Source organism: Chionomys nivalis, chromosome 19 (genome assembly GCF_950005125.1).
Source record: "Chionomys nivalis chromosome 19, mChiNiv1.1, whole genome shotgun sequence".
Lineage (NCBI taxonomy): Eukaryota > Metazoa > Chordata > Mammalia > Rodentia > Cricetidae > Chionomys > Chionomys nivalis.
In genome coordinates this window covers 37,629,186-37,643,458 of record NC_080104.1, presented here as the reverse complement: position 1 = coordinate 37,643,458, position 14,273 = coordinate 37,629,186, and the positions used below count along the sequence as shown (strand labels likewise).

The 14,273-nt window shown below is 47.8% G+C and overlaps 1 protein-coding gene across 1 annotated transcript in view; it reads right to left on the bottom strand.

Moving 5' to 3' along the window:
- Nck2 (NCK adaptor protein 2) overlaps positions 1-10,537 on the bottom strand; it is a 116,628-nt gene extending 106,091 nt beyond the window's left edge. The window contains exon 1 of the mRNA XM_057751949.1: positions 10,290-10,537. The gene's annotated coding sequence lies outside the window, so the exon portion shown is untranslated. The remainder of the gene's footprint in view (positions 1-10,289) is intronic.
- Positions 10,538-14,273: the final 3,736 nt, after the last annotated feature.

Below are 14,273 nucleotides of genomic sequence, written 5' to 3'. Positions count from 1 at the left end.
GCACACAAGAATGAAGAAATTAAGGGAAACCCCAAAAGTGCAGAAGGGGAATTCAAGAGAAGGAAAAGGCCCATTTTACTATCTAGCCTGCTAGCTTCTGCAGAGTCTGTTTCTTTAAATTCACTGCTCACCCATACCAAGATTCTGAAAAATTTCTAATGTAACTACCAGAACCCTTTATTTCTTGTCTTAAATAGACAAACAGATAGACAGATATATAGATAAATAAAATGCTTTTAAACTTAAAAACACTAATGTAGCTTGTGTGTTATGTCAACATCAAGCCGGCTTCTATCACAGACAGTAATGTAAGACTTTATTACCAGTTCTGACTGGCCTTCCTCACACATACAGGCTTCAGACAAGCTTATAAAGTGATTATTCATGAAATGGGCCCAGCTGAGGGAAGGAGGCAAGGGAAAACAGGCAGTAAATGCCTCTGCAGCCAGGCTTCCTACGTGATATAATTAAAAAAAGTGATATAATTAAAATATTTGTTGACGTAACAGACATCCTGAAATGCTCAGCCGGAATTCATACATCACTAAATTGAGGCACATCCTTGAAGGAAGATCGATAGAGACGTGGACAGATGGTATTATTTCCAGGCACTTTCATCTGCTCCTGGAAAAGCCTCCTGATAACCCCAAGGGCACGCCAAACACTACCGGCCAAGTTTGGGAAGGTCTGGGAGAGGCGCACTCTCCTAGAATGGCAGCCAGTGCCATAGTTCCCATGGGGACTTGGTAGCAGCTGCTTCCAAGAATGCGGACTAAGCCTAAGCGGCAACCCCGCCCTCTGTGACTAGAAAAGATATTCAAGCCAACCTGGAAATCTTCAAGAGCTTCACTCATGTCGGATGGGCACCAAGGAACAGTCAGGAGAACGGGGTAACCCTTCACAGTCACCTCTTCAAGGCCACTGAAGAACTATTCATTGAGTCCTTCCAAAGTCCAGAGCCTCCTTCACATGTAGCGAAGGAGTTTCCAGAATAAATCTGTACCCAAGCTCCACTCCCTACCAATGATTTTTTTCTTTCAGCGTTTCCAAACCTTAACTATCATGAAAGTTTATGTTCTGTTTCAGGCATCTTAGACACATCTTAGCGCAGGGACAGTGGCCTAGCTTAGAGGGTGAGGTGGTGAGAACAACAGTCCCAGACTACCAGCTGAGTGGCTGTGCCATCAGGCGGCCAACCCGGTGCCCTTGCTTTACTTCCCAAAATAAAGGCAGACTCAGGTCTGGGGAAGGTTCAATGAGTTATTGTCTATAATGTTCTTACAACAGTAATTACGATGTCTGGTGCAGTGCGTGCGTGCGTGTGTGTGTGTGTGTGTCTGCATGTGCACTAAAAACCACTCAAAAAATATAATTTTAGCTTCTATACCTATATACAGACTAAGTACTTAGCACTGATCAGAAATATGTAAGAACTTACTTTACGTTGGCATTTTACATCTCTAATCTCTAGCATTAAAAACGCATTTTAAAAAGATTTGTAAAACATACAAAGTACATTGATGATATGTGTGCGTGTCTGTGTGTGTACTTTTTAGTCCAATACGATTTTAGTCCCCTAAAATGTTTTAGAGAAACATTCCTCACACTAAATTGCTGTACATCCAAAGAAAAGCGGAATCATTGCCTCACTATCATTACCCTCCACCGTTTCTGCAGTCCTAACTACGAGTCTTAACTATCTTCACCTGGAAAAAAAGCACAAACCATGGACAGTGTACCCCCAAGTTCCCCAACCGTGCAGCTATGGGGACAGCCGAACTGAACCAAGAAGGAAAAGGAAAAGGTGTGTGCTGTAACTATACCATGTGTGCTGAATTCTGAAGCCTTCACAACAAGGAAAATCTAATTATACATTATGTCTTATAAAGATCATATATTATTAGATACATAAATACTTTATACATATACACTTCAGATATAATGGGTAAAGAAAAACACTTGTTTCTTTTTATATTTTTAATGTGGTCCTGAGAATACTTAAAGTCACATCTGGGGCTCGCACTGGTGACTCCCGTGGTATTTCAATGGGGATGGCATGGCTCCTGACAAATGATGGCTTCAAGAGGAATTCACAGGGCGACACTCTGCGTTAAAAGGCACATACCCACGGTGCTTTCTACAGACAATCTCTCTTGCCGTAAAGAAGAGCCAGGCTCCAGCTGCATTGTGGGCAGAATCACAGTCACCCAAGAGCGCGACAGTCGAGGGTGTGCCCTGAACAGCCCCAGTGGACAGTGGTGTCTAGGAGCGGCTCCTTACCAGACTGAGCACACCACTGTCGGTGTGGTTACAGCCAGCGGTAGCTTAGGGGAGAGGGAGGTTTGGAGAACAGAGGCGACAGTGCCCACGTACGTCTGCATCTGTAACACCAGGGGCTTGGAACATCTTCACACATGGAGCCTGGGGCAGCGGAGAGTCACCACAGGCAAGAGGATGGCCACAACTGACTTAGTTAGGGGACAATGAGCAAACAGATGGGCAGGAGTGATTAGAATCTGTTTTGATGTCAACGTCAAAGAAAAAGGAATAGAGCGGAGTTTCACAGAAAGGCAAACTGCGAGGAGGGATTCACAGATGAATGAGCTGATATAGATGAAGAGGACAGCACCACAGGGCAAGGCAGGACAGGAGATGGTGCAGCCTGAGACGCTGGAAGTTTCAGAAAATAATTAGGAAAGATAGCTGATTCTCTGAACAAATGGACGGACAAGCAAATGAACAACAACCACAAAAAGAGGCGACACAGGAAGCGTGGGCTAACAGAGCTATATGGATAGAAAGTGGTGGCAGGTCAGCCCCCACCCTCCAATGGGATCACCGGGAACAACAGACTGGCCTTGGCGGTGAAGACACACAGATGAAGGTATGGATGTCTCACTGAACCCCACCAGGCACAGGCCAGAGAGGGCACTCACCGCCTCACACACCCACAGCACTGCCGCTGAAGTGGCGTTCCTTGCCCACACTTCACTCTCAGGGGTCAGCAGACGCTTTCCTCCTCATACAAAAACCCACCATGATCTCCACTGGATTTATCAAAGTCCTCGTAGGGGGCGGGGGACACACGCACAAGCAAAACACAGCAAGTGCCCACAGCCAAACCACACGGTGAGGGCAAGCATCCATAATGGACTGAGTCAAGCCTTTTTGTCTTTAATCGCTCTGCTTAAAGCCTCAAAGGCCAGTGCCAAGGCTTCCTCCCTGCCTGCCGTGGGATTTGAGGGCTAGACTCAATGAGCTGACAGTCTCTTTTTACTTCTTGCTATTCTGAAACAGTCCCTGGCAGTTGTCCTCAGACAAAGATAAACAGATTCTAGGTCTGGGTGCTGAAAGCAACTGCCTGTCCTAAAATCAGCCATTTGAGAACACAGTGTTACACTGTGACAGATGGGACCTGTAGCCCCAGATTCACATGCTGAAGCCCTAACCCCCAAATAACGATACAATCCTCCATCAGTATCACGGAAGACTGGTTCCAGAGCCCCCGGGGCACCCAAATCTTCAGATGCTTCTATCACTTCTGTTAACATCACACAATCTTTGTACCATCACCTATGCACTTCATCCCACATATTCTAAATCATTCTAGATCATCCAATAACGTCAAAGGAAACTGTATTAAGAAATACTGTGTGTATATTTAGTACAGACTAAAGTTTTGGAGTTAGTAAAAAATAAATAAATAAATATAACCACAGATGTTGAAGGCCAAACATATCTGGATACAGAACATTAAAGAAGATATTTTGAAACTGGGAGTGATGAAGAACACCTTTGATCCCAGCACACAAGAAACAGAGGCAGGCAACCCTCTCTGAGTTCCAGGTCAGCCTGGTCTATAAAGCGAGTTCCAGGACAGCCAGACTATTACACAGAGAAACCCTGTCTCAACAAATAAAACAAAACAAAAAAGAAGATAGTTGAATGACCTGGTGTGGCAGAGTATGCCCTTAATCCCAGCACCTATAAGGCAGAGGCAGGAGGATCTCTGTGTGAGTTTGAGACCAGCATAGTCTGCACAGCGAGGTCCAGGCCAGCCAGAGATACAGTGAGATCCCATCTCCAAAAACAGCAATATTATCACATTGGGAATGGAGAGATGCTTACTGGTTGTGAGCTCAGACTGCTGTTGCAGAGGGCGAGTTTGGTTCTCAGCACCAATGACAGGCAGCTCAGAGCTGACTCTAACACTCCAGCTTCAGAGGATCCAACCCACTCTTCTAGTCCCCTTAGTTACCTGCACTCACATACACAGCCACAGCACACACTCACAAACGTATCATTAAAAGAAACATTGCAACTGGGGATGATTACAGTTATAACTGGTAATAAGAGTTATCTAATAGAATTGCTACCTTCCTAAGACAACAAAGACACAGCAGAGACCCCTGACTCTGAGCTTATACAATCAATCAATCATCAACAAATCAATAAATAAACGTGTGCGGGTTAGAGACAAGAACACTAGCAAGAGAAGCATGCCACACCAGAAAACATGATAACTTGGTCTTGCAGCTCCCAGAATGCTTAGTAAATTCGCTGTTGCTTCAGCCACCTAGTCTGTAGCATTCTACTACAAAAGATCAAGCAGACAAAACACACACTAAGCGGGAACGGATGCACTGGACACGCGGGGGGACTTTCGAGGCAGCTCTGGCTCCTAAAAGTGAAGCGAGGACACAAAGTCACTGCCATTATCTCCCGTCTGCCGCCACACAAATGGTTCTTCTTCCAAGTGAGCCCGCATGTGCACTGCCCCAACTACGTCCCTACACACCTGCAACTCAGCACAGGATAGATTTGTGCGAGGGAGCTCACTGGTTGTATAAGAAAGCAGGCTGAGCAAGCCATGGGGAGCAAGCCAGTAAGCAGCATCCCCTCCATGGCCTCTGCATCAATCAGCTCCTGCCTCAAGGTTCCTGCCCTGTTTCAGTTCCTGTCCTGATTTCTTCAATGATGAACTGTGATGTGGAAGTGTAAGCCAAATAAATAAGCACACAAACAAACAAATAAACCCTTTCCTCCCTAACTTGTTCTTGGTTATGGTGTTTCATCAGAGCAATAGAAACTGTAACCAAGACAACACCCAAGGGCTATGACAATACGCCAGGACTCAGTGACACTGTGGCCTCATCTGTTGTGTACTGGGCGGTGACAGGGCACTGAGTAAGACCTAAGTCTAGGATCTAAAACGCCTGGCATTGTCCTAGATCCCAATCTTTTCAAACAGATGAGAGTCAGACCCAACTATGCCACTCTATGCAGAACACTAAATAGTAAGCAAAAATTACTTTGTAAACTCTAAATCACATTAATACCTTATTCTAATCTCATTATATGGAAGTTTAGGTTTTTCGAACAACTGGTTAGCCAATGCATCTATTTCCTCAAACCATCTTAAAAGAAGAAATTTCAATACAGGCTGAATGTCCCTCGTCCACCTATTCAGGGCCAGAAGTGTATAAGCCTCTGAAGTATGTGCATTATATTCCACCCCCAGCCAGAAATCCTGAGCTAAATTCTGTTTATCCTGCTGATAAATTAATTATTTATTAGTGTTCTGATCTACAACCTGCAAACGTCACACCTTAGAGGAAATAACATCCAAGTCAAAACAAGAAACTCACGTGTTTCATATCCACTTTATATAAGCATAGTCTTCGGCAGTATGTCTAGTCCACCCAAATTTGTCACAAGGTCAAGGGTGGAATTCTCCATTTATGGCATCGTGTCAGGGCTCAGAAAGCCTTCAACTTGGTAGTGCTTTCTCAAAAAACACTAATCAACCTTAGCAATCAGGGATTTACACACTAAAGCTTTGAGACTTCAACTCACCCTAATCAGAAAGATCATCAAAATGGCTGACAAGAAAAGCTGGACAGACTGTGGGGAAAGAGCAACCCTCACCCACTATTGGTGGAAATGCAAACGGGTGCAGCTCCTCTAAAAATTGGTAGAGAGAATCCTCAGAAACAAAACAAAACCAAAAACACAAAAAACAAAAAAACCTACTACACATAAATCTAGCGTGTGACACAGCTGTACACTCCTGGCACATGCCCAAGGGACTCTCCTCATCCTACTCCACAGACTCCTGTTCAGCCACGTTTATTGCTACCCTATTTGGAATAGCTAGGAAACAGAAACAACCTAAATGTCCTTCAACAGATGAACAGTTAGTGACAACGTGGAATACTATTCAGTTGTAAAGAAAAATGAAGTCTTGAAATTTGCACACTCAGCATTTCAGATTATGGATCTTCAACATGAAATTGAACTGAGTAAGCCTGAACCTTCTTTTTTGTTGTTGTTTTGGTTTTTTTTTTTTTCGAGACAGGGTTTCTCTATAGCTTTGGAGCCTGTCCTGGAACTAGCTCTTATAGACCAGGCTGGCCTCGAACTCACAGAGATCCGCCTGCCTCTGCCTCCCGAGTGCTGGGATTAAAGGTGTGTGCGCCACCACCGCCCGGCCAACCTGAACCTTCTTTTCTTAAAAAAACATTACGAGTACAAACAGCAGAAAGAAGGGCACTGACCAAATATCTACTTCCTAGCAAAAATAGCCAGTGTGTTGGCCGGAGCTGTCACAACAGGCTGACATGAGCAGCCTTATCAACTGAAAAATCAAACATTGGAGCTGGCACGACAGTGCACACCTGCAATCCCAGCATGATGGGGGCTACAGAAGAAGGATCAGTCTGAGGAGAGCATAGGCTACATAGTGAGACCATAAATCAAAACTACAAAAGCCGTTTGGGCAGCCCACCACATGGCTGGGGGGTGGGGTGGGGTGTTTGGCTCCAGGAAGTCTAAGGCAGGTGCACAAAAAGGATTACGTAAGATTACCTTCAGGATGTGTAAAGGGCTATAAAGGAATTCCATGGTTTGTTGCTGTCTTTAGGTTTCAGTACAGGGACTCGCCTGACCAGAGAATTTACCAAATGAGGCCACCAGATCACATTCCCTCGCTGTCTGGAAGGCCTAGGGACCAGGCTAGGTATGGTGTGGTATGCTTCTGAGCATAGGCTAAGATTCTGATTTCATAACCAACCTCAATAACACAGGCCAAAAACCAACGATGTGTTACTAAGTGTGTTGCACACATGAAGTGTGCATCAAGTCCACAGCAGGTTAGGAAACACCACAAACATCTAGGGAGAAGGCCACAAATGTCCAAAGGAAACTAGCAAGAGAGTTCTGCTGGAGGTCCCAGGACACATTTTAGTTAAGATGCAAGATGGTGAGATACAGGAGAGTAAAGACCACTAAAAGAATGAAACTTAAGTCGGGTGATGGTGGCGCAGGCCTTTAATCCCAGCACTCAGGAGGCAGAGGCAGGCAGATCTCTGTGAGTTCGAGGCCAGCCTGGTCTACAAGAGCTGGTTCCAGAACAGGCTCCCAAAGCTACAAAGAAATCCTGTCTTGAAAAACAAACAACAAACAACAACAAAAAAAAGAATTAAACTTGAAACACTCACGGAAGCTGTGAAAGGGACCAGATCTCTCTTGGGCTACTCATACAGGCACAAGTCAGAGATGGGGAATACCACTGTGAACCTAACATAGCACTGCTATTTCAATCTAAAGAATGCTCTTCACTGCCATGGCCTGGAGGACTGAGAACCTCGGATGGAAGTGTACTCCAGGGGGCAGGGTGGGGTAGGAGTGGGGTGCAGAGGCTGTAACTCCCTAAGAAGGCTTTAACATCAGGTTCTCTGCCATACGTGTGTAGTGAGTTGCTGAAAAATAAAGTCATTTTAAAAGTCACACTACTCGGAAGACCTTGAGAAATGAACTATTTTCACTGTGGCTGCTTCAAAACAGTGCTTTGACCGCCTTCTGAGCTGCCTTAATGTGGGCATTTAGCAGCACAAACAGCATCCTTTTTTCATTTCTGTCCTTTGAAAACACCCTGAGAAATGTTTCCATCTCTCACTTTAGGAAAGAGAAACAATTCCAAAGCGCCCCCCCCCCCCCCCCACATACACACACACTGAAGTCCCTCTGGATGGGAAAGCTAAGTTCCTAAGTCTCTGGGGGGAGCTGTCAAGAGTTCCCAGTTCATTTGTACAAAAAGTTATCTCACTAGTTTTCCCAAACACGGCTGGCTAGCCAGCTCTGCACTTGCAGCAAGCAATCTGGAATTCTTCCGTCATTAAGCCTCATTCTGAACATCAGAAAAATCATTTCCACAAGCCATGTCAGCCCCGGTGCACACCGCCGCAAGCCCATCAGTTAGGGAAGCATGCATGCCTTACAGAGCAACCCGGCCCGGCCTTGCCAGGGCAAATTAAGCTAACTCAAGAGATCAAATAAAGAACTCTGGGTCGCTATATAATCAGTGAGTCTCCGGGTGTTTTCAAGGGGTCATCCAGTCTGTTCCAGCAAGGAAAACACAGGGAGATTTAACAAGGATGAAAGTGCATTTCCCCAACACCTGGAAGCTGCTGTCTGTTGGGAATGTTCAGTCCCTCAATGTCGATGACAGGGTCAAACAGAACAGGGAGGAAGAGGACCGAAGCAAGGAACATGTAAGGAAAGAAAAGCTGAAAGCCTGGAATCGGACTACAGGGAGCTGGAAACCACCTTTTATATATGCTCTGCCCATTCTACGGAGCCAGTCTCTCCACATGTTGGCTGATCAGCTAAGTAGCAAGCAGCCAGCTGCCCAACGGCAACTCTCCACCCCAGACTGCACAGCTAAGAGGTGGAGAGCAAGGCAGGTAGTAAGCTGTTAACTCCAAGCTTTACAGCCGTACCAAGTTCTCAATTTGGACCACTGGAACCTTTTCTTTCTTCAATCAAAACTACATTAACCGATCAGGATGCAAGAAAGTTTAAGATAGGATGGTCCCTTGTGGTCACTTAGGAACAGCCCGAAGGTCTGAAACCTTAACAGTCTAAAATGCACTTTTTCCTCGTGGCCACTGGCTGCCTTCGCTCTAGTAACCTGGGCAATTCACGAAAGTCTGTTTCTAAGTTTCTGTATCTATAAACTCTTGCAAAGAGAATGGAGGGAGTGCCCAGAAGCACGGTTTAGATGTTTTGATAAAATAGTGACCTTTACACTAGAAAACCACTGTTGTTAACTATACCAAAAACCCTGCCTTAAAACATACGCAAAATTATTTTCATTCTTCCTCAAAATCCTCTGCAGAAAAGTCTGCAGTGGGTGAGGAGCAAAGAAGGAGGGTACCTGGCAAGCCATGCCCACTGGCCAATGGTCTGTTTCTTTGGGACCAACCAAGGAACAGGCCTGTGCACCTACGGTGCAAACTGGGGCAAACTGGGACCGGTACATCCTAGGCAGACTCAAACTTGGCAGGACTAGCCTTAAACCTGTTAGCAAAATAAGTCAAATAAGGGGCAAACTGCCGACCTGAACAGGCTAGGGTGGCAGGGCCCACTCCACTTAGCGCCCAGCTGTGTGTCCCCAAGCTGTTCTCAGGATTACTGTAAGTCTCAATATTACTGTAAGTCACGTCTGCTATCCATTAACCACCACCCAGCATCCCGCGTACACCTTCTAGGAGAATCCTTATTGTGTATAAATTACAGCGTTTTGCAAAGCAAACCCCCTCCACACAATGCCAAGCTAACAGTGCTCAAAAGGGAGGTGCCGTCGGGGCATTAAAAGTCACACAGCAAATTTTTGCAGAACCACTTACTTAAATCGCCATGAATAAACCGAAAGGGCAGAGCAGCTGGGAGAAACTTTGGCTCGGGAGGTTTAAGCCTTGGAAATGCCGGGCAGGGCACAGGGACTGGAACCAGGCACAAAAGCGCCCGGCACGGACCTCTTACATGACAGAAGCTTTGTGCCGGATCACGAATAGTTCTAAATACAGTAAGTTCTCCCCGGCCACCACAGCCTCTTGCTTCCTAGCGCCGGCGCCCTGAGATCCCAGGCTATTCTTCCCAGGCACGCGCGTCCGGCGACCCGGCCACGGCTCGGTCCCACGCCTGCCCGCAGGCCAGGGCTGCTTGTGCTCCCGAGGGTTCTCAGTCCACGGTCACCGGTGTCCGCCCGCGGAGGGCGCCCCACCCCCACGCCAGCCCGGGGCTAGGGAAAGCGAAGGCTCGCAGAAAGGTGTGGATCCGAGGTGCGGGTGCTCGGAGACGCCCAGGCCGCGGCGGGGCCGAGGGCACTAGCGGGGCGCGCAGGGGGACGCGCTCCCTGCTCCTTCCCGGGCGGTCCCTGCCCGCCGTTCCCTCTCTCCCAACTCCGCCGACCCGCCCAAGTTTTCAGCCCCCGCCCGTCGCCTTACCTCGCTGCACACCGCACACCGCACGCCGAAGCCGGAGGGCAGCGGCGCGGGTCCCGGGGCGGCGGCCGCGCTGCGCCCGCCCAAATGCCGCTCTTTGTCTACGCCGCTCCCTCCTCCCGCCGCCGGGCGGACGATGCCGGCCCCGGCGGACCCCGCCGGCCCGGGAGCCCCGAGCCTGCCCGCCGCCGAGCCCTCCCCGCCGCCGCCGCCTCCCGCTCGGCCGCGCGCCCCGGCCTGCGATCCGCGGCGGCGACCCTCCCGCGCAGCGCCCGCCTCCGCGCGCTCCCCGCCCGCCCGCGCTCCTCCCCGGCTGCCGTGACGCCGCCCAGGGGCCGGCCCAGATCGGCGCGCGCCGGGCGGGGGACCCACCTGGGAGTCCCGGCCGGGCCCGGGAAAAGCGCCGCCTGCGGGCTTCACGCAGCAACCCGCTCTCGACCGGTGATGGAGGGGCAGGCGGGCGGGGGAAGGAAGGAAGGAGAAGGCTGTGCGACTTCCAGCCCCAGATTCCCACCGGGTGGTCTCCGCACCCCCCGCTGTGCGTTAGATTCTTACAGCGACCACCCCATCCCACCGCACACACACCCCCTCCCCGGAAGCATTCCCACGGCACTCTCAGCCAAGCAGGCCTGGTGTCCGTCAGAAAAGTGACTTTCATAAAAATGTCACTTCCTCCCAGTAATTGCTTGTGGGCATTTTCTTTATTTATTTGCCTTGCATCTATTTACTTTCCCAACCAGACACTTTTTTACTCCATCCTCCCAGGCGGGACCACTTCCTAGGGGGGGAGGAGAGGAAACCTGACCTCCTCTGCCTCCCGGGCGCCCAGGCCAGCTCTATGGTGCCTGGGATTCCTCCTTTAGTATGGCGGGGGGCTGGAAAGGCTTTAGAAGGCGCCCTCGCTCACTCAGCCTTGAGTAGTGGCAAACTTGGAAAGCTAGAACCCTAGAGCAAGGGGAAGGAACACGTACGCCTTAAACACCGGGATCCAGATGTTTCTTCTCCAAGCTCCTTCTCTCCTGGTTCCCCAAAGGAAGCCCTAATATTCAAATGAATTCCGTTTTCTGGTTGGGTAGCTCACATTTATGTTAATAAGATTCTACCCTGGCCCTTGGCTCCTCCTTATTAAGGCAGAAACAATTCACCCTAAGTGACCAGTCAGCTGCCTCCCTCCGCAAAGGAAGTTCCCAGGCATGGATAATATACCTGAGGACGCTTGGCACGTAGTCATAGCACAATTTGACTGCAGGCTTCCTGAACTGTGTCACCTTACACAGGTGGTTTCCTACCTTTCTCAACTTTAGCACGTGAGATGTTTACCTGCCTCCTATGTAAAGCACTTGGCACATTACCTGACAGAAGGGCATTAGGTTAAAAAATCACCTTATCCAACATCCTCTTCCAGTCTGAGATGCTATCTCCGTTCATCCTTTCATGCAGACCTCATCCTGTTAATACTTAGATTTACAATAAGAAAAGCAGAACGCCAGTCAATAGTTTAACCCTATTTAAAATCCATTTACTCTAAATAAGTAGGAGAATATGGGCCCAGTTTTTTAGCTTTTGCTTTGAGTAGTGGCCTCAGACTGCTTCTCTTACTGATTCTTTGTTAAGTCCCTAGGGAAGTTTGAATAAGAACGGCTCCCATAGACTTATATGTTTGCATACTGAGTTCCTAGTTGCTGACCTCTTGGATTAGGCTGTGTGTCCTTGTTGGAAGAGATGTGTCACTGGGGGTGGACTTTGAGGTTTCAAGAGCTAGGCCAGGCCCAGTGTGTCTCTGCCTGCTGTGGATCAGGATAGAGCTCTCAGCTACTCTCCAGCACCGTGCCCGCCTGCTCGTTGCCATGCTCCCTGGCATAATGATAATGGACTAAGCTTCTGAAACTATAAACACCCCAGCTAAATGCATATATGTGTATGTATATAATATGTACATGAGTTTTATATGTGTGTGAGTATATATGTGTATATGCATATGTATGGTGTCTCTTCACAGCAACAGAATACAAACTAAAACAGTCTCCAATGGCATCTTGCATCTAAACTCAATAGCTCCTTCCCAACCCTAGCCCACCTAGTTTTCCTTCAAACAGGTGGCATTTTTGCTGTTGTCTAAAGTCCATCGTCTTGTTGTAAGATGTTTCATTCTCGTTCCTTGCTTTTCCGGCCAACCTGTCTCTGTCTGCGAGGAGTAGTCTTCCAAGCATCGACAGCAGAATTCCCAACGAGGACGTGGTTTTTTGTTTTTGTTGTGAGACGGATTTCTTTTCTGTATGTATGCGTGTGGTGTGCATGTACGTATGAGCACATGTCTGTGCTAGTGTTTATGGAGACCAAATGGTTTTTGTCTGGTGTTCTCCCTGATGGCTCCCACTTGAACCCAGAGCTACTGCAGCTAACCAGACTTGGAGGGGGAATCCCCTGTCTCCACTTCCTTGAGTGCTGCATACCTACCTGGCATTTACATGGATACTGGGAACTCAAGTTCTGCTCCTAGTGTTTGTATGTCAAGGACTTTTTCACCGAGCCATCTCCTGAAATATGAAATGTCATCTTTTGTATACCCCAGTCCCAGTTAAACAATACTCTTAAAGAATTCCAGTTTATCTGCATTATCTCAAAGCTAGTCCATTCTGCTCAGCCACCTAATATCCTTCCCAGGCTAGCTCTTCATCCCACAGCTTTTGCCATGGCCTAACGTAGTAGTTCTTAACCTTCCTCAAGCTGTGACCCTTTAATACAATTCTTCACGTTGTGGTGACCCCCAACTTTGAAATTATTTTCATTGCTGCATCATAACTATATTGTTGCTACCGTTATGAATTTAATATAAGTATCTGTTTTCTTTTTTGTTTGTTTTGTTTGTTTGTTTTTCAAGGCAAGGTTTCTCTAGCTGTCCTGGAACTAGCTCTGTAGACCAGGCTAACCTCAAACTCACAGACATCCTCCTGCCTCTGCCTCCTGAGTGCTGGGATTAAAGGCATGCACCACCATTGCCTGGCAAGTATCTGTTTTCTGATGGTCTTAGGTGACCCCTGTGAAAGTCGTTCAACTCCCCAACCTATAGGTTGAGAACCACTGGCCTAGAATCTACTTCAACTCCCAGGAGAAACCATTTGCCATCCAGATCACTTTGTGACCCATCTGCCAGTCACCTCCAACCCTAGAAAGAAAGTAGAGGGGCATTAGAAACCCCACAACCCCATACAGTCCAAAGGTGATTCTTGAAGTTCACAGTTCTCAAGCATTTCCTGGGCCTTCCCTTCCATTGCCATCACAGGATCCTGGCATTTACATTATGCCCCAGCAATACTTACCATGAACTGTTACTGAATCTGGACACCTATCCACTCTAAGGCCCATTCACATCTTCAAAACCCGAAACAGCGAAAGAGCTGGGGCAGAGCTGTGTGTCACAGCTCTCGCTCTTGCCGTGACCGCCGCCTTCCAGTTAGTCACGCAAGTTTTCCCATGTTCATACTAGGTGGCGGTATCATCCTCACCTTGCTAAAAATGCCTTTCTCCTGTCATCTCTCCTTGCTAAAAGTAAAAATATAAAAAACCTCCCCATTGCCCACCACAGTCTCATCTTCTCATCTCCGTGTGTCTGGAGACTGGAGCATTGGCTCTTAGGGAGACTGAGGAATTTGCTCTAAGAAGTCTGTACTACCTTCCTAATGTTGCTCTTACGATGTTATGGTAGTCCCGGTAACTACCTTAACAAATTAGACAAGACAATATAAAGCACAGTGTGTCCTTTCCACACTATGAAGTCCTGAATCTCCTCGAAAGGCCCCAGAGAACAGCCTTTCCTTCTCTTTTCTGGCTACTCATGACTCTAACTCTGTGACTTGGGTCCGCTGCATTCCAATGTCTGCTTCATGCTAACATGTCTGGTCCCCAGTACCTGCCCATCATCTCCTCTTCTCCTTCTAGAGACACATTTTTGGGGCTACCATTAAATCCACGACAAGGACCACCATG